The sequence below is a fragment of the Nicotiana tabacum genome, chromosome 11, assembly GCF_000715075.1.
Source record: "Nicotiana tabacum cultivar K326 chromosome 11, ASM71507v2, whole genome shotgun sequence".
Lineage (NCBI taxonomy): Eukaryota > Viridiplantae > Streptophyta > Magnoliopsida > Solanales > Solanaceae > Nicotiana > Nicotiana tabacum.
The window spans coordinates 74244256-74263447 of NC_134090.1; positions in this window are offsets into that span (position 1 = coordinate 74244256).

Genomic DNA, 19192 nt, shown 5'->3' on the forward strand with positions numbered 1-19192 from the left:
ATTCGTTTGATTTTTTTTACTTGACGGAGTTACTACACCATTTATTTATTTTTGGCAATATGTAGATAGTTCAATCGTTAAGCTATCGTCGGATGTTCCACTATATGTATTAAATAGCTACACGATTCTGATTTTTTGCAAACTAAATAAATTATACATACAAATAAAATTCAGAATATAATTAAAGCTAATTCAGAATTTCAACTCCTCATTTTTCGTATTCATGCTTCATATTCGGATTACAATAACCAGCGTGTCAGATGTGTACCTGATATTGGAAGCAAAAGAAAATGAAGATGAGAATCAGCAGCAGTAATAACAGTACAACACAGCAACAACAACCCAGCAACAGTAACAACCCAGGAACAGAGTTTGCAAACCAGTGGAGCAGTAATCCCAAAAAAAAAACAAAAGCTTCAAGCTTTGATGTAACAACAATTAATTCTAATTTCAAACAATGAAAGAAAGCAGGAGATTTTTTTTTAGTTTTTTTTTATTTTGAAAGTTTAAATATTTTTTCGGAATTTTCTCTCTCGTAAATGTTCAGCCCTTTTTTCTCTCTCTTATTCTCTTTCTGTTAGATTTTTTTTTCTATCTGTATTCTGTTCTTTTTTTTCAGATTTCGTTTTTTCTCTTCTTCCCTTCAGTCTTTTCATGTGTCTTTCAAGACTTCCTATATATAATCTCAACCCTTTAATCAATTAAAATCAATCCCTTTCTCTACCAAACCCATTATCTTCCCACTCATCCCCATTACATTAAATAAATATATCACACCACCCCATTATATTTTGTTCCCCATGCCTAACATAAATAAATACAAGATTCCCTCACACTAAAATTTGTCTTGTCCCCCCTTTATATTAAATAACTATATCACAACCCACCCCATTTCATTTTGTCACCCATGCTTCACATAAAAAATTACAAAAATGTACAATTCCTAAACTACCCCTCCGACCTTATTGCAATTACTATTTTACCCCAAACGTACTGCGATTTACCAAATTACCCCATCAGCTATAACAAATCAATTAATCAAACTTAACCAAAATATAGACAATATGATCAATTTCTAACAATGTTCAAACAACGAATCACATGAACATGATTTCTTCAATATTTCAACAACAAATCACATGAACACAAATTGAACAACAAAGAACAACTAAAATTTGATTGAACAATATTTTAGCAACAAACAAACCTATTTTCCGATTCAACAACAACAACAACAAACAAGTATATTCAGATTTCTAAATTCAATAATATTGAACTTAAAATCAACCCTAACAACATTACAACCAACAATTCCTATAATAAACTTAAACAAGATTATGAGACAAATTCAATAAATAATCATAAATGATAAACAAGAAATCAAACTATACAAATTTCGGATTCAAGATCAACCAAACAAAGTATGAACATGAATGAAAATATTCAATAACAATAACAAACAAACTTTGTTCAAACTTCGAATTAAACTTAAACAAAACAAATAAACATATTCAAATCACTAATATTCAAATAATCAACTAATCTTTCTTAAATTAAATCCAACAAAACTTATAACAAAGATGCATGATCCAAAAATTAAAACCAAAACATAACTTCTCATTATATTACTAAATTAAAAACGAACTTCAAACAAGATGAACACTAACTAAATCTATATTAACAACAAACAACGGATTTGAACGATTTAAACTAATACCTTTCTATATTAAAACTAAACTAACAATTCCTTTTTACAAAAATAAATAAAATTAACATGAAACAAAATGAAAAACAATTAATTAAATTTTCATTTGAATCTGAAAATTAAACCAACAAAACACATGAACAAACTAAAAAAAATTAATTCAACGATGAACAAGACAAGAATGTTAAACCCAAATCTTAAACCCACTAACCGGATCGAAACGACGATCGAAGAAGATGGTCGTTTGGCGTCGTTTGAAGACGACGCAGCAGCTACAGTAGCAGTTCCAGGAGCAGCAGCTCAACACGATGGAACAGCAGCAGCAACACGTCGGAGCAGGCAGCAGCGCGACATAGTAGCAGCAGCGCGAATGGAGACGAAGACGCAGCGGCAACCATGGGAGCTCGAGTTCGAGCTTGATGAAGCTCGTCCATAGCTGTTCGTAGCAAAAGCAAGCAGCAGAATGACAGAGCAGCAGCGGGCAACAGCAAAACGCAGCAGTGGGCAGCAGCAAAATGCAGCAGTGGCGGACAGCAACATCTCCAAGACTGTTGCTTCTTCTTCTTCACCTCATGTTGCTCGTTGGTTTTCTGTTCAGCGACGACGAGGTGGTTTCGAATCAGCTGCTCGACGGGCAGCAGCAGTAGAAGAAGGAGAAGATGCAGCAGCGGCCAGCAATAGTAGAAGAAGCAGACGATGCAGCAGCAACTACGAAGAAGCAGACGATGCAGCAGCGCGACGGGTTCGACGGAGGGTTGGCTGCGTTTTTTTCTTATTGAAGAAAGAAGATGAAGGAGTTGTGCGTGTGTATGTGAGTGTGACGGGGTGAGGGGGAAGGGCTGGAGGGGGTGGTCGTTGGGGGTAGGGCAGCCATGGATGGAGCTTGAAGATGGTGAAGGAGAAGAGAGAAAGAGAGAGGGGGGGGAGGGTGGCGGATGGGTTAGTATTTTTTAGGGTTTTCTTCTTCTTCTTTTTTTTGTTTTATGTTGTTTGTAAGATAATAGGGGTGTTGGGTTATGGGCTGGGTTGACCCAGTTCTAAATGGACTGGGTCGTTTGGGAAGATTGGGCCAATTTTTGGGCATGTGGCTTGAAATCGAAGAAGAGGCCCAATTCCGACTTTCTTTATATTTTCGCTCTCTTTTCTTCTTTTATTTCTCTAAAACTAAATTATAAAAATACATAAATTATTATTAAGAACTAAATTAAGTTATAAAAGCGCAAATTAACTCCAAATAACAATTAACGCACAATTAAGTAGTAATTAAGCATAAAATTATATATTTGGACATTAAATGCTAAAAATGCAAACGATGCCTATTTTTGTAAATTTTTATTTTTTTGTAAACAAACTTAATTACTAACAAATTGTAGAATTAAATCCTACATGCAAAATGCGACATATTTTTGTATTTTTAATTAATTTAGCAAATAAACATGCACAGACAAATACAAATAATTATTCAAAATATCACAAAATATCACAAAATTGCACACCAAGGAAAATTATTTTATTTTTTGAATTTTTTGGGAGTAATTCTCATATAGGGCAAAAATCATGTGCTTACAACTCATGAAAAGACCGGTCGAGTCCTTACAACTTACTTTTTAAAAAAGTTTATCTGATACTTAATTTTTGAGTAACTTCATATACGCTTTTCTCTTTTTCTTTGATGTTGCTCTCTTTTTCTCTATATTAGTGTTCTATGCATCCATGAGCTTCGTTGCTGCTTTCTTCTCTCTATATTCATATCTCATATATTCAGGAGCCATTTGGTTTCTTCTTCTTCTTCTTCGTCTTAGTTGCAAAATGTCATTGTAGGTTGTGCTTAGGGTTTATTCTATTCTCTTCTTAGTTACAAAATGAGTTTGTTAAATTTGTTGTTATTTTGATAATTTGATGATTGAGGTTTGTTCCTTATGATATTTGAAAGTTATGTTCAAAGTAAGCTCACTTGGAGTAGAATTGAGCGTTGAATCATGTGTTGAATTGTTAAGATTTGAAGAACAAGTTTAATTTAAGAGCTTAAGATCCAATTTTTGAAGTTGTATTGAAGATATAAAACTACTTAAGATCCAAATTTTCTACAGTTGCATTGGAAAGATAATGTAACGATCTGACCGGTTGCTTTGCATATTTGAACCCCATTTCCTTTTTTGAAGCTTCTTGTATGTGTATTTATGATTTGCAAGGATGGTTGATTTCGTTTCGGGGAAGTTTTGGAATGATATGGACCCTTTGATTCTTGGTTTAGAATCTTAAGTTGGAAATATTGACTGAGGTTTGGCTTTTGGTGAAAACAACCTCGAAACGGGTCTTGATAGATCCAATAGGTTTGTATCATGATTTTGGACTAGACGTATGCCTGAAATTAAATTCGGAGGTCTCTAGGTCGATTTGTCATGTTTTTCCGTAAGTTGAAAATTTGAGGTTCGAAATTACCTTAAGTTTGAACGTAGGTTGATTTTATAATTATTGGGTTCGAATTTTGATATTAGGACTTAGAATAGGTCTGTTTTGCTATTTTGATCTTGTATTCAAATTTTAGTATAGTTCAAAGTTGGTTTGATAGGAATTGGACGCTTGGTTGTGATTCTGGAGATTTTTGAGTTTCCTTTTGAATTTCATGCGTTTTGATGTCTGACTCGTGGTTTCAGATGTTATTTGGTATTTTGATCATGCGAGCGAGTGCGTATGATACTTTTAGACTTGTGTGGATATTTGATATAGAGCTCCAAGGGCTCGGGTGAGTTGCGGATGTGTTTCGGATTGATTTGAACTCATTCCAGGTTGTTGGTGTTCTAGTGCTCCAGTTATCGCAATTGCGAGCACCAGCATCGCAATTGTGATCATAGCAAGAGGGTCTTACATATCACATTTGCGACACCGTGATCGCATTTGCAAAGTTAGGGTTGGGCTGGGTATGGTCACATTTACGGAAGGGACAGATTTCGCGAATGTGAAGTCAGTATCGCATTTGCGATATTTCCCTGGGTTGTCAGGTACCGCATTTGAGAGAAACCATTTGCATTTGCGAGGGTTCGCAATTGCGAACCCAGGGTCGCAATTGTGACTTCTGCACCTGAACAAAAGGGTTGGAAAATGGGACTTAATCTCATTTTCACATTTTAGAACCCTAGACTCGGTAGGAGACAATTTTGAGGAGAGATTTTTACCTACAACTATTGGGTAAGTGCTTTTGACCAGTTTTTAGTTATATTACATGATTATATGTGAGATTTAACCCATAATCCATGGAATTTGAAGAGAAACTTTGGGAAATTTTGTCTATATTTTGAAAATTGAAAATTTGGGATTTAATAGTCGAATTGGACTCAAATTTGAAAATAAAATACATATATGAACTCGTGGGGATATGGTTAGTCAAGATCTACCCTTGGGATCGGGTTATGACCGAGCAACCCGGGGTTGATTGTTATTGACTTTTGGGAAAGTTTGTAAAGATCTTAGCTTTATTAATTGGAACTGGTTTTTTTTTTTGAATTGTTTGATATTATTAAGTCATTTTTTGTTAGATTTGAGTCATGCGGAGGCGATTTTTAAAGGGAAGGGCATTTTTAGTGATAATTTGGCCTAGTTGAGGTAAGTATCTTGCCTAACTTTGAGTGAGAAAAGAATCCCTTAGGATTTGGATTTGATTGTACTATTTGAACTATGTGGAAGACATGTACATGAGATGACGAGTGTGTACACGGGCTTATATGTGAAAATTGACCGGCTTAAACTCTTAGATTACTTATAAGCATTTAATTGAATTTGTTATTAATTATACTATCTTTCATTGTCAAGTTTATTCTTATATGCATTAATTGAAGTTGTTTTTACATGTTCTATTTTTCATTGTCGAAGTTACTCCTATATGCATCTATTAATAGTTGTTATTACATGACATCCTTTCCATTATTGAGTTATTCTCATACATTTAGTCGTATTTGCTATTTCATGCTATCTCTTTTGTTGTTGAGCTTATGTCTTGCATTTGAATTTGAAGTTGTCATTTCATGGAAATACCTTCATTGTCGAGTTATTGAAGTTGTAGTTGTTGAGAGCTATTAACACGTTGTGGTAGAAGTTGTTGATTATTGAAATATCTTTCCTTGTTGAGTTATTTCCCATTCATTTTTTGTTATTAAGATTCTTATACACATTACGGTTGAGTTGTAGGTTATGTGTTATGGTGACATTTGTACTATTGATTTTGACAATATTATGGCATATGGGCACGTGTGGTGCAAGTTAACTGTGGTGATGTGATATTGATACACATAAGGCAGTATAAGGGTGGTGTATTGATGTGCACGCGGCGTGGGGTTTATGCACCTGTTGCTTGTATGAGAATTACTTGAAGCCATACGGCGAGATAAGGGGACTAAAGCGTGTGAAGATATTTCAAAAAAAAAATATTTTTAAAAATAAATTTAAGGCTCACGCACCAATATAAGGAAGATTGTGATTGTGATTTATGAAATGTGAATATGAGGTGTGGTACCTCAATGTGATTCTTGTTGTACATTCTATGTTGGAAATGCTTGTTGATTTGAACGATTATTGTTTTGTCTCCTTACCTCATTCCATTCGTATTATGATTGTAATTAAATACTTGTCTTTATCATATGCACACTCTTTGTTGTCATTTGTTACTTTTCGTTTTTAGTCTTGTATTGATAAATTACTTTATTTGTCATTTATAGCCTTTACTTTCTTGATATTAGATTATATTAATATTCTGCACAGGTTTCTATGTCTAGTAGGTGTATTGATCTAACCTTGTCATTACTCTATCGAGGTTAGGCTTGATACTTACTAGGCACCATTGTGGTATACTCATGCTATGCTTCTACACATTTTTGTGCAAATCCAGGTACTTCTATACGTGTCGGGCACTAGTGAATTGATTCAAATGCCTTAGAATCTTCAAGGTATACATGCTCGACGCTCGCAAGCCTCAGAGTCACCTTCTGATATTGACTTTACTACTATTTATCTTCATATACAAATAGTATTGTATTTTGAGATTTCTAGTGTACTTCTTTAGAGATTATGACTCTTTACCACCAGTTTGGGGATAATATGACTATTGTACCATTTTGGTTTTATTATGTTGGTTATCAGTTTAATTTAATATCTTATGTATGCTAAATTTTCTATGTGTTTTAGGCTTACCTTATCTTAGAGACTAGGTGTCATCACGACTACCTAAGGTGAGATTTTGGGATCGTGACAAGTTAGTATAAGAGTTTTAGGTTGATAGGTGCTACGAGTTATAAGCATATTTAGTATAGTCTTACGGATCAGTATGGAGACATCTGTACTTATCTTCGAGAGGCTACAAAACTATTAGAGTTATAACCAAACTATTGGTATGTTTGGTTGATGTCTTAAGGGGGCCTCGGGTATGATTCGGACCATGTTCGGCGCATTTCGGAATTTGAAGACTGCTAATTTTTGCTGGTACTGGTTTCCTTGTATGCGTTCGCGAGAGAGGACTCGTGTTCGTGAAGAGTAATTTGGGCAGGTGAGGATTTTTTCTTCATGTTTGCGAAGGTCTGGGGAAATTGTGCATCGTGATCGCTATGGGGAGCTCGCGTTCGCATAGAAAGTAGTGGCAGGCTTGGGCACCAGTCCCTAAGCCTTCGTATTCGTGGTCAGGGGGAAGCACTCATGTAGGCAAAGCTCTACAAAGCATCACGTTCGCGAGGCACTTTCTGTGTTCGCGAAGGAGGATGTCTGGGTAGAATATAAAACATCAAAAGCGATGGTTAGAGTTATTTTTCATAATTTGACTTTGGGAGCTCGGATTGAGATGATTCTTGGAGGAATTTTCAAGGTCCTCATAGGATTTAATTTGAGGATTTAAAGGTCGAATTGTGATCGGATTTGAGTAATTTTGGTATGGTTTGACTCGTGGTTGAATGGGTATTTGGATTTTATAATTTTGGTCGGGTTCCAAGATGCGGGCCCGAGTTGACTTTTTGAGTTGGCTTTTTATTTCTTTGCAAAGATCGTAACTTTATGATTCGAAATAGTTTCATTTAGATTATATTTATTATATGAAATTTTTTTGGCTAGATTCGAGACGTATGGAGTTGGATAATCGAGAAAAAGGTCTACTAGGGGATTGAGTTAGCGTGCTTTGAGGTAAGTGCCTTGCCTAACCTTGTGGGGGGAAATTTTCCCTTAGGATTGATGATGTTTGTGATAACTGCGATGTGTGAAAGCCGTGTACGCAAGGTAATGAGTGTGTGCACGGGCTAAATGTAGAAATTTACCGATTTTAGCTATGTATATTCCTTTCACGCCTTAATCGTGTTACCTTAACATGTTATTGTCACACCTCTTTTTTACCTACACCCCCGGAAAGGGGTATATAAGGGGAGTTTTTTCTAACTTAAAGTGACAATCAAAACAGGATTATTTATTTATTAAATTCAGAGTCGCCACCTCGGATAATTTTATGGTGTCCCAAGTCACCGGTTCAAATCCCGAATCGAGGAAAGATTGACTCTATATTACAGTCCGCGAACACAGAAATCCGGATAAGGAATTTTGTTAACCCGGGAGAAGGTGTTAGGCATTCTCGAATTTCGTGGTTCTAGCACGGTCGCTCAACTGTTATAATTGACTTATTATCTGATTTTAATACATGTTTTAACCTATGGTTCAATTTTAACTTTATAGCCGCTTTTATTTAAATATTTTTTTAGAAAGATTCAACGTCGCATAAAACGCGTCTTGAACCACGTCACATAAATACACCCACAGTCTGTAACACATTATATCTAACGTTGTGGAGATTTGGATTTGGGTCACATAAATGCGCACCCAAGTTTAGGAAGGTAAATTATTAAAATAGCGCGCCTAAAGCAGCTACGCACTTTCACATTAGCGAGGGCCATGGAAAATTCGCTAAATAGCACACCTCAATTTCTAATTTCAAAGGATTTTATTATTCGGAGTTATTATAACCGGGTTACATGAAATGCATCCCCAAATTTTAGCAATTACGAATCACAACTACGTCACTGGAATCGTACTCATAGCCACGATGGTTCATTATAGCGCGCTTATGTAAAGGTCACATTTCCTAAACCACTTTATTGAAACAGTTTCATCCATAATAATCCTAAATAAATTATAACTCAAAACTTATTAAACTTCTAAAAATCAAACTAACTAATAGCCTATTCACGTCATTGGTTCTGGTTCCTCGTTCGAAAGCTCAGTATTCCATGTTTGAACCCTTTACATTTTCCTCTTTGTCTGACATATTTGGTGGGTGTTGAAATCTAAAGCACATGGCAATAATACTTCATTAAGCCGTGAAGCATATAACTTCTTTCGTTTACTACGGACCATTACAGTACGCAACATAAGAGAATTTAACAAATGCACTAACTTAACAGATCCGAAAACAAACATATGTGCAAGGAAAAAAAATCATATCGCATTCAACTTAATAAGTATCAAGTGCACGATAACTAATATAATATCAAACCTGAGCATATCTCACAGATTGATCTCCATACATGAACTATTCTTCTGAGATGTTATTTCTAATTTGATCATCCAAATAGACTAAACACCAAATAAGAACTAAACATCAAATCAGAGACAAACGTAGAATACCTTCATTTGGTCTTTTCATTGAAACCAATTTCAAGCATTTTCAATACCAACTTCAAAATTTTCTTATATTAACTTATTAAAGGAAAATAACCAGACAAGAAGAACACAAAGCAATATGAACATCAACATGAACAAATACTGACCGTTTCAAACATTCATGTACCAAATAAACCCATTTAGTCCAAATTTATTGCACGAAATTGAGAAGAAGGACGAGAGTGAGAATCTAACCTCAATTATATTAATAAAAACTCAGTTACAATAAACTCCGATGAACAAATCTGGCCGGAAGAAGCAAAAGTAACAAAAGCCCGGACAGCGAAGGAGCTTCGCCGGTGAACCTCGAGCAGACCCCAAACCTCACGAAAAAACTAACTATGAAAATGCCTTTGTTGTAGCCCAGAACTGGTGTTTGACATAGAAGCGTTGGTCTTGAGGTATGTTTTGGTTGTTTAGGAATCAGCCATGAAAATGGCTCTTGAATGATGAAGAAGGAGAACATGGGGATCGGGTGAAAGAGACGAGATGGGGGGGATCTCCTTAGTTTTGCGGCGCTCTGATTTTGATTAGCGTCTCCGTCTGTTCCTTTTAGACGTTATTTTTTATGTTTTTTTCTCCCCCTTCAGATTTTTAGCATTACTTTATATGTAGAGTCTATGTTTAGGTGTATTTTTGTGTATTTTGCCAATTAGTCCCTAGGTTTTTTGTGTTAAGTCCTTAGGGTCTTTTTAATTTATTTTTGTTCCAAAGAAGAGTCTAGAAGGATCCCTAGGCTTAATGGACTAATCCGAATTGGGCCAAGAATTGGGCTCTAAAACTCTTAAAATTGTGATCCAACACCTTAATTGACTCATTTAAAATAAGATAAAAATACTACACAATGCAAAAGCTAACATGAAACTATTATATATTTTTTGTATTATCAAAATTATATAAAGATAAAAATAAGGTACTATTTTTTGTATTATTATTTTTAAAAAAATTTATGAAAGATACATACTGAAATATTTTTTGTAATTTTAATTTTTCTTGTAATAAAATAAAGTAAAAGAGTAAAAATAAGTTGAAATAGCTATATTAGGCCTAAATTAAATATTTACGTGCTAAATATTTTCAAACAAAGAACGACTAGACAGGTTTTTTGACCCGACCCTTATTTAAGGAGACCAAAACTAAGAGAAAAGGGGAATGTGATCGAACCCTGGTATCTGAGCTGCCTACATATCCTTGGCTATAAAGGAATCAGGCCACGTGTAGTTCAGAGGAGAGTGAGATGATGGAGTATGCCGAGGTGGAGAGCCAGTCGAGGTGCCGTTCCGCCGAGGTTCTGATCTGCGGTCCTGTTATTACATCAAAAAATCAAAAGATGAAAAAGACTAGCTAAGCCTGTCAACTACGAGTTACAAGATTCCTATCTATAAGTCTTCTGAAGCTTGATATTGAGTCTTGAATGGTTCTTCATGCAGACTTTGGATTTGAACCTTGATGTTTGCTAGCTGCAGGTGCTACTGCTTACTGACTTCCTTATGACACCATGACAAACTAAAAGAAGCTAGACTAAACTATGATTTAGGCATTACAAGAATCCTATCTATATCTTCAAACTTGATCTTGTAATTCCTGTTGCCTTGTTGACTTATATTTTCTAGATGAAGTCCCTTTGTTGCCGACTTGAATTGTGATTTGAGACACTTTCCCTTTTCTTCAAGTGGACGCCTGATTGCTGAACTCGAATTATAATCTGAGATGCTTTCCTTTTCTCAAGGTGGACGCCTGATTGCCAAAACTTGAACTGTACTCCCGTGCTCTCCAGGTGGACACCTGATTGCTGAACTTTAACTGTATTCCCGTGCTCTCCAAGTGGGCGCTTGATTTCTGAACTTGAACTATATTCCCGTGATCTCCGGGTGGGCGCCTGATTGCTGAACATGAACTGTATTCCCGTGCTCTCCAGGTGGGCGCCTGATTTTTGAACTTGAACTGTATTCTTGTGCTATCCAGGTGGGCGCCTGATTGCTGAACTTGAACTGTATTCCCATGCTCTCCAAGTAGCACCTGACTGCTGGACTTGAACGGTATTCCCGTACTCTCCATGTGGGCACCTGATTTAAACAAAAATAGACAAAACAAAGAAAATTTTCTGCCCTAGATTGGTAGCTGGGCACATCTGTGAGTATTAAACTGAATCATGTTACCAAATATTACTAAGAATTTGAAAGCTGGATCCCCTTATCCAAAAGGGTCCTGACAACTCCTAGTTAAATGACAGTTTTAAAAGCTGAATTATGTTTTCTAAAGATATGACTTCCGCTAAATCTGGTTATCTAAGAAGGTCTTAAAATTACATCTCATTATCAGATCGAACGTAGTTCATGTCATAGGAATTACTTTGTTTGTTGTGATTTTTCTTTTCTTTTTCTTTCTCTTATTTTCTTCTTTATGTTTTTCTTTTTGTTGTTTTTTCCTCTCTTTTTCTTTTTTTTTTCTTTTTCTTTTCATTCTTTTCTTTCTCTCTTCATTCTTTTCTTTCTCTTTTCATTCTTTTCTTTCACTTTTTCTCTTTGTACTTTACTTACATTTTGCACTTGCGTTTCTGAACTTTAATACTGATTCCAAAAGAGGGGTATGAAAAAGAAATAAATAAGGCTCAAAAAGGGTAACAAAGGATAAAGTGTTTAGATAGCAGAACAAAATGTCTTCGTTATTCCAATCTTCAAAACATGCCAAGTACAAACAAACACAACTTAACCAAAGAAATAATACATAATATCTTTTGACCGCATCAGAATTGATAGCCATTTCTACACATTTGCCTTCTACATCTGTTAAATACAAAGCACCATTGGACAACACTCTCACTCTCATTACCACGAACGGCCCTCCTGCAAATTTGGGGCGAACTTGCCTTTAGCTTCGACCCGATGCGACAATATGAATTTTAATAAGGTTTCTTTATGTTTTATCTGCCCCAGTTTCACATAATTCGGACTTGAAGTGATTTCAAAATGCCTTTGCTTATTTCCCCTCGCATGTCCCTACATCTTCAAAATTGCTTCATTGCTTCATGACTAAATTGATCTTTAAAACCAGGCTGAGAATTATGTGTGCATGTCATGTCACTAGAGTCAACAGGAAAAGAACTATAAAAGAAAAGAGAACTAAACAAAAATGACTAGCAGTTACGGAAAACAGAAAATTGCATTAGATAGCTGGTGAAAGGATTTGAACAACAAAACAAAAAAACTAAACTGGGGTTACAAACCTAGAACAAACCTAGACAACACTAAACGAGCTACTACGACTAAACAACTAGGCAAAATAAAAGGATAGAAGGGTTTGAGTCACAAGACAATATTCGGATTACAATCCTGGAAATAACCCGGACAATAGAAATGACAACAAAATAAACCACCAAAACTCCTCCCTGGCTAACCTATAAAAGAGCTTCTTTTCAATCCCCAAACTCAGCATCTTAGCCATTGACTTCTGCATCAACAATACTAGGACCTTCATAAGTCTCCATCACATTGTTCTTAACAAATTGCTTTTGGGTTCCCTGTGCTGCTCGTTCTTAGGATCAACCTCTGATAGTGCTGAAAGCTTCGTAGCGTGTGGACCTCCGAGGATCTCAGAATAATTCTCATATTCCTTTATAAAATAAATCATACCCACCATATGCGTCTCATTATGCACAGCCGATGGCCCTTGGCTAGTGTCTGCTGCATCTCGATTTTGCATGACAATGTCACCTGCATAAATAAGCTTCTGAATTGCTTTCTTCAGATGCCAACACTTCTCTATGTCATGCCACGGGGCATCTGAGCAATATGCGCACCTTTGAGAAAAATCAAACTTCTTTGGAAGAGAGTTTGGCATTTTTATCTGAATCGGCTTCAACATGTCCAATTTCCTTAGCTTCTGGAACAGACTGGCATATGACTCTCACAAGGGAGTGAAGGTTTTCTTTCTCTACAACCTCTCGTTATTAAATGCTTGATTGGGCCAGAAACCTGATCCAGGAGGGTTTCGGTAGGCTCGTAGGGGCGGGTAAGATATTTGGGGAAGTGGTGTGGGCCATCGCGGTCCTTGTGGGTGTGGAACATATGGTGGTGCAATGTGGACAGGGTACTGGGAAAGTGATGTATGACTTTGAGAGTTCTGTGGAGAGAAGTAGCATTGGGGAGAGTCATCTGGTGCACAAGGATATCCACGGGGACGATGTCGAGGCTAGAAATGTTGAGCAGAAAGGCCCATCGGATCATTTTTTCTATTTCTCTATCTTCCACCCAAACTTACTGGGATGTTCTGAATGTCTTTCATAGTATCTTTTAATGCCGAATAACTCATGATTTTTCCTGACTTGATTCCCTCTTCTACCATCTCCCCCATTTTTAACACATCATTGAAAGGCTTACCCAAGGCCGGGATCAAATGACTGAAGTAGGTGGGCCCCTGGGCTTGTAGGAAAAGCTCAACCATTTCTTTTTCACCAATCGGGGTACTGACTTGAGCAGCTTGCTCCCTCCATATGAGCCCAAACTCCCTAAAGCTTTCCTCCGGTTTCTTTTCCATTTTAGATAGGGAAGAGCGGTCTGGGGTAACGCCTGATTTGTATTGAAAGTATCGAACAAAATCTTGAGCCATGTCACCCAATGTAGGCCACTTACCAATATCTTGACGATTATAGCTGCCCCAGTCAAGCTCTTACAAAAGTATGCCATCAATAAATTATCTTTCTCGCCAACACTTCTCATTTTACTGCAAAAGACCCTTAAGTGGGCTACCAGATCCCCACGCCCATCATACAAGTTAAATTTTGGCACTTTAAATCCCGAGGAAAGGCGAACGTCAGGGAACATACACAATTCTTTGTAAGACGTGTTAACCTGGTCTCCCATCCCTTGCATGTTCTTTAAGGACTGTTCTATGCTTTTCAGCTTCCTGGATATCTCATCTCGCCCTTCTTTTCCTGTGACCTTTTCATTTTCAACATGAAGCTCATCCCAAGGGCTCTCCTTGTATGAGTCAAGAACCTCGTGGGCAACCTCTGTGGGGTAGTATTGGGCATCCTGAGCTTTGAGTGAGTATTCATTGTTTGAGATAGTGGATATGACGGGAGGGCAATTTTGGGGAGAGGTAATTGGAGGATGAGTGATGGAGCTATTAGGGTGGTTGGGAAAGCTGTGATAAATTGGTGGATTTGGAGAGTATGGGGGATCATCCGGTATTATGACCGGAGTTTGGGTAAGGGTAGCATCTAAGAAGTTAGGTGGTGGCGGGGGTGGTGCCTTCCCAGTCATCCAGGCCTGATACATGTCCGTCATGTGTTGTCTTAGCATCCTCACCTCTTCAACCAACCCCTTATCCTGTTCGACTAATTGCTTTTGGGCACCTGTATCAACCAACTCAGTTTTGTTGTTGTCTGCCATTGCCTTTTGACTTTATGTTGTGGAGAAGAGTTACTACTTCGAGAACCACAAACCAACCACCTTTCCACTATGAAGATATCAAAAGGAACAAAATGGGGTCATCCCGTTAGCGTTAGGGCATTTAACAGCAAAAATATCACATTGTGTGCAATGCACCTAGCAACAATTAATGGTTCTAGAATGACTTCGAGGGTCACAAGGTCACTTGGCATCATCTTTTTTCTCTCGTTTTTCCTTTTTCCTTTTTTTTCTTTTCTTTTAACAGTAAAAAAATGATTCGATCGAACCCTATGTAGGTTGCCTACGTATCATGACACTGCATGAAACATATCTTTGCGTAGTTCTGGAAGAACGGGAATAAAGTAAACAAACTAACGTTCTTTTTTCTTTTCTCTTTTTTTTTATCTTAAGGACTATTTTTATAAGAAAAGAGGAATAAAAGAAACAAATCTTTTTTTTTTTGAATTTTCTAGACTTAATGTTCTATAACCTATTACAAACTCAAGCTTAACGAGCATATATTTTTTGCTTTTTTTTTCTTTTTCGAAACAAACACTCTATGGAAAATTATTAAGGAAAACCCCTAGAAGAGAAAAAAAATATTTTTATTCTTTTTTTAGGAAGAAGATCGAAAGAATAAACCACATAAAAATATTTTAAATTTTCATTTGATATCCTGATGCAGGATTTTGAAACAAGCAATGAAAATGATAAAACAACATGTATTTGGATTTCAATTTGATTGCCTAAAAGAAGAAACTTTAAACAAAATATTAAGTATGTTGTTTTTTCTTCTATGTACAATATCCTAAAGTTCTTGGGAAAATAATAGAATATTGTTTTTTCATTTTTCATTAATTTTCCAAAGAAAACCTCAAAAGAAAATCTTTTTGGATTTTTGAGATTAATGCCTTAAAGAAAACTTTTAAAAAGATACTAAAAGGAATTTTTTTTTTGAATTTTGGTCCTAATATAGTAAAGGGAATATAAAAAAAAATTATTTAAGTCCTAGATATTAATTGACTAAAGGAAAAACCACCTCCAAAATGCTTTTATTTTCATTCTGACAATTAGTATTCTAAAGAAAATCCTAACCGAAATATAAAACGCAAATTTTTTTTGGATTTTTGATTCATTACACACCCTTTCAAATGCAAAATAGAAAGTACAATAATAATAATAAAACCCGATATTACTGTACAAAACTAAAAGGTAAAAGACGACATAAAATAAAAAAAATAAAAAAACAGACTCAAAACATAAAAAGAAAAGAAAATCTTCTTTTAATCCACTCCTGAATGAGCGATCCTGACTAGATGTCCTGGAGCTCTGTCATGTCAAACTCCGATAAGTACATGCACGCCTGTATGAGAAAATTAAAACCAAATAGGTTAAAGACCTAGAGCGCTATGTGAGACAATAACCCTTCCTGTTGGAAACATGCAAGACATGATTTAGGCTATTTTTTGCAAAATGCTATTTGGCCAAAAGATGGCTAGAAGTGCAAAATTTGGCTAAGACCTCGCAAAGCCAAAAACCTAAGATTTAGTAAGAAAACGGGACCCTATGTGGGTTGCCTACGTATCATGCCCCGAAAGACGAGAATCAGGTATGCATAGTTCGGGCAGATTGGATACGGGCGAGAATTAAAAAAACAACTAATTTAGAGAAAACATATTTTTTATCTTTTTTTAAAAAAATGATGAGACATGTAACTTTTTTTTTATTTTTTATTATTTTCTGATTTACGGAAAATGATGAAAAAGTGCAAAATCTCTCTTTTTTTTTGAATTTTCAAGCTCTTTTTTTTAACAAGAATGTGACAGAAAACATAATTGGGTCCCACTCGTTTTATCTTCACACTTCAACCTCTTTTCCTTTTTCTTTTTATTTTTCTTTTTCATTTGCCCTCTCTATCATTTGTCCGCCAAATGACCTTTTTACCCTTGAAGAAATACAACATGTAGCACACAGGATGCATCAAGATGGTCTGTTATTTTGGGTACACCTGTCCTAGACGGACCAACCCCTGTGTTGAGTCCCCAAAGTCAGATACAGGTGATGCAAACAAGCGTTTATACTAGGGATCCGGCTTGAGGCTGAGTTATTCTAGGTTCAAAACCTGGGTATGTGTTCTAGACTGTGTACCCGAGCGGACAACTCGAGCCGAGGAGGGGGCTACGTACTGGGAACCAAAAGGCCATCCGACTTAGTAACTTGTCCGGGCCTCTTTCTTATTTCAAGGTATGACACTAACAGAATAAGGAGTCTCGACCAGTGAGCACATCCCCGAAGATGAGAAGAGAAGGGTTTCGTAGCAGTTTATATACAGTTCAGATAATATCAAAACGGTAAAAGCATCATTTAACACATTAGGACCAAACATGTAATCAGATAACAAATAAAGCCAAATACAACACTTCATCTAAGCTCGAATTCTGAACCTTGAACCAAAGATTCTAGGTTCGGTCCCCAACAGAGTTGCTAGAGCTGTCACGCCTCCTTTTTACCTACACCCCAGGAAGGGGTATGTAAGGGGAGTTTTTTCCAACTTAAAGTGACAATCGAAACGGGATTATTTTTTTATTAAATTCAGAGTCGCCACTTGGGATAATTTTATGGTGTCCCAAGTCACCGGTTCAAATCCCGAATCGAGGAAAGATTGACTCTGTATTACAGTCCGCGAACACAAAAATGCGGGTAAGGAATTCTATTAACCCGGGAGAAGGCATTAGACATTCCCGGATTCCGTGGTTCTAGCACGGTCGCCCAACTGTTATAATTGGCTTATTATCTGATTTTAATACATGTTTAACCTATGGTTCAATTTTAACTTTATAGCCGCTTTTATTTAAATATTTTTTTAGAAGGATTCAACGTCCCATAAAACGCGTCTTGAAACACGTCGCATAAATGCACCCGCAGTCCGCAACACATTTTATCTAACATTGTTGAGATTTGGATTTGGATCACATAAATGAGCACCCGAGTTTAGGAAGGTAAATTATTAAAATAGCGCGCCTAAAGCAGCTACGCACTTTCACATTAGCGAGGGCCATGAAAAATTTGCTAAATGACACACCTCGATTTCTAATTTCAAAGGATTTTATTATTCGAAATTATCATAATCGGGTTACATGAAATGCACCCCCGGATTTTAGCAATTACGAATCACAACTACGTCAACGGAACCGTACCCGTAGCCACGATGGTTCATTATAGCGCGCTTATGTAAAGGTCACATTTCCTAAACCACTTTATTGAAACAATTTCATCCACAATAATCCTAAATAAATTATAACTCAAAACTTATTAAACTTCTTAAAATCAAACTAACTAATAGCCTATTCACGTCATTGGTTCTGGTTCCTCGTTCGAAAGCTCAGTATTCCATGTTTGAACCCTTTACATTTTCCTCTTTGTCTGACATATTTGGTGGGTGTTGAAATCTAAAGCACATGCCAATAGTACTGCATTAAGCCGTAAAGCATATAACTTCTTTCGTTTACAATGGACCATTACAATACGCAACATAAGAGAATTTAACAAATGCACTAACTTAACAGATCCGAAAACAAGCATATGTGCAAGGAAAAAAAATCATATCGCATTCAACTTAATAAGTATCAAGTGCACGATAACTAATATAATATCAAACCTTAGCATATCTCACAGATTGATCTCCATACATGAACTATTCTTCTGAGATGTTATTTCTAATTTGATCATCCAAATAGACTAAACACCAAATAAGAACTAAACATCAAATCAGAGACAAACGTAGCATACCTTCATTTGGTCTTTTCATTGAAACCAATTTCAAGCATTTTCAATACCAACTTCAAAATTTTCTCATATTAACTTATTAAAGGAAAATAACCAGACAAGAAGAACACAAATCAATATGAACATCAACATGAACAAATACTGACCGTTTCAAACATTCATGTACCAAATAAACCCATTTAGTCCAAATTTATTGCACGAAATTGAGAAGAAGGATGAGAGTGAGAATCTGACCTCAATTATATAAATAAGAACTCAGTTACAATAAACTCCGATGAACAAATCTGGCCGGAAGAAGCAAAAGTAACAAGAGCCCGGACAGCGAAGGAGCTTTGCCGGTGAACCTCGAGCAGACACCAAACCTCACGGCAAAACTAACTATGAAAATGCCTTTGCTGTAGCCCAGAACTGGTGTTTGACATAGAAGGCTTGGTCTTGAGGTATGTTTTGGTTGTTTAGAAATCAGCCATGAAAATGGCTCTTGAATGAAGAAGAAAGAGAACATGGGGATCGGGTGAAAGAGACGAGATCGGGGAGGGGGATCTCCTTAGTCTTGCGGCGCTCTGATTTTGATTAGCGTCTCCGTCTGTTCCTTTTAGACGTTATTTTTTGTGTATTTTTCTCC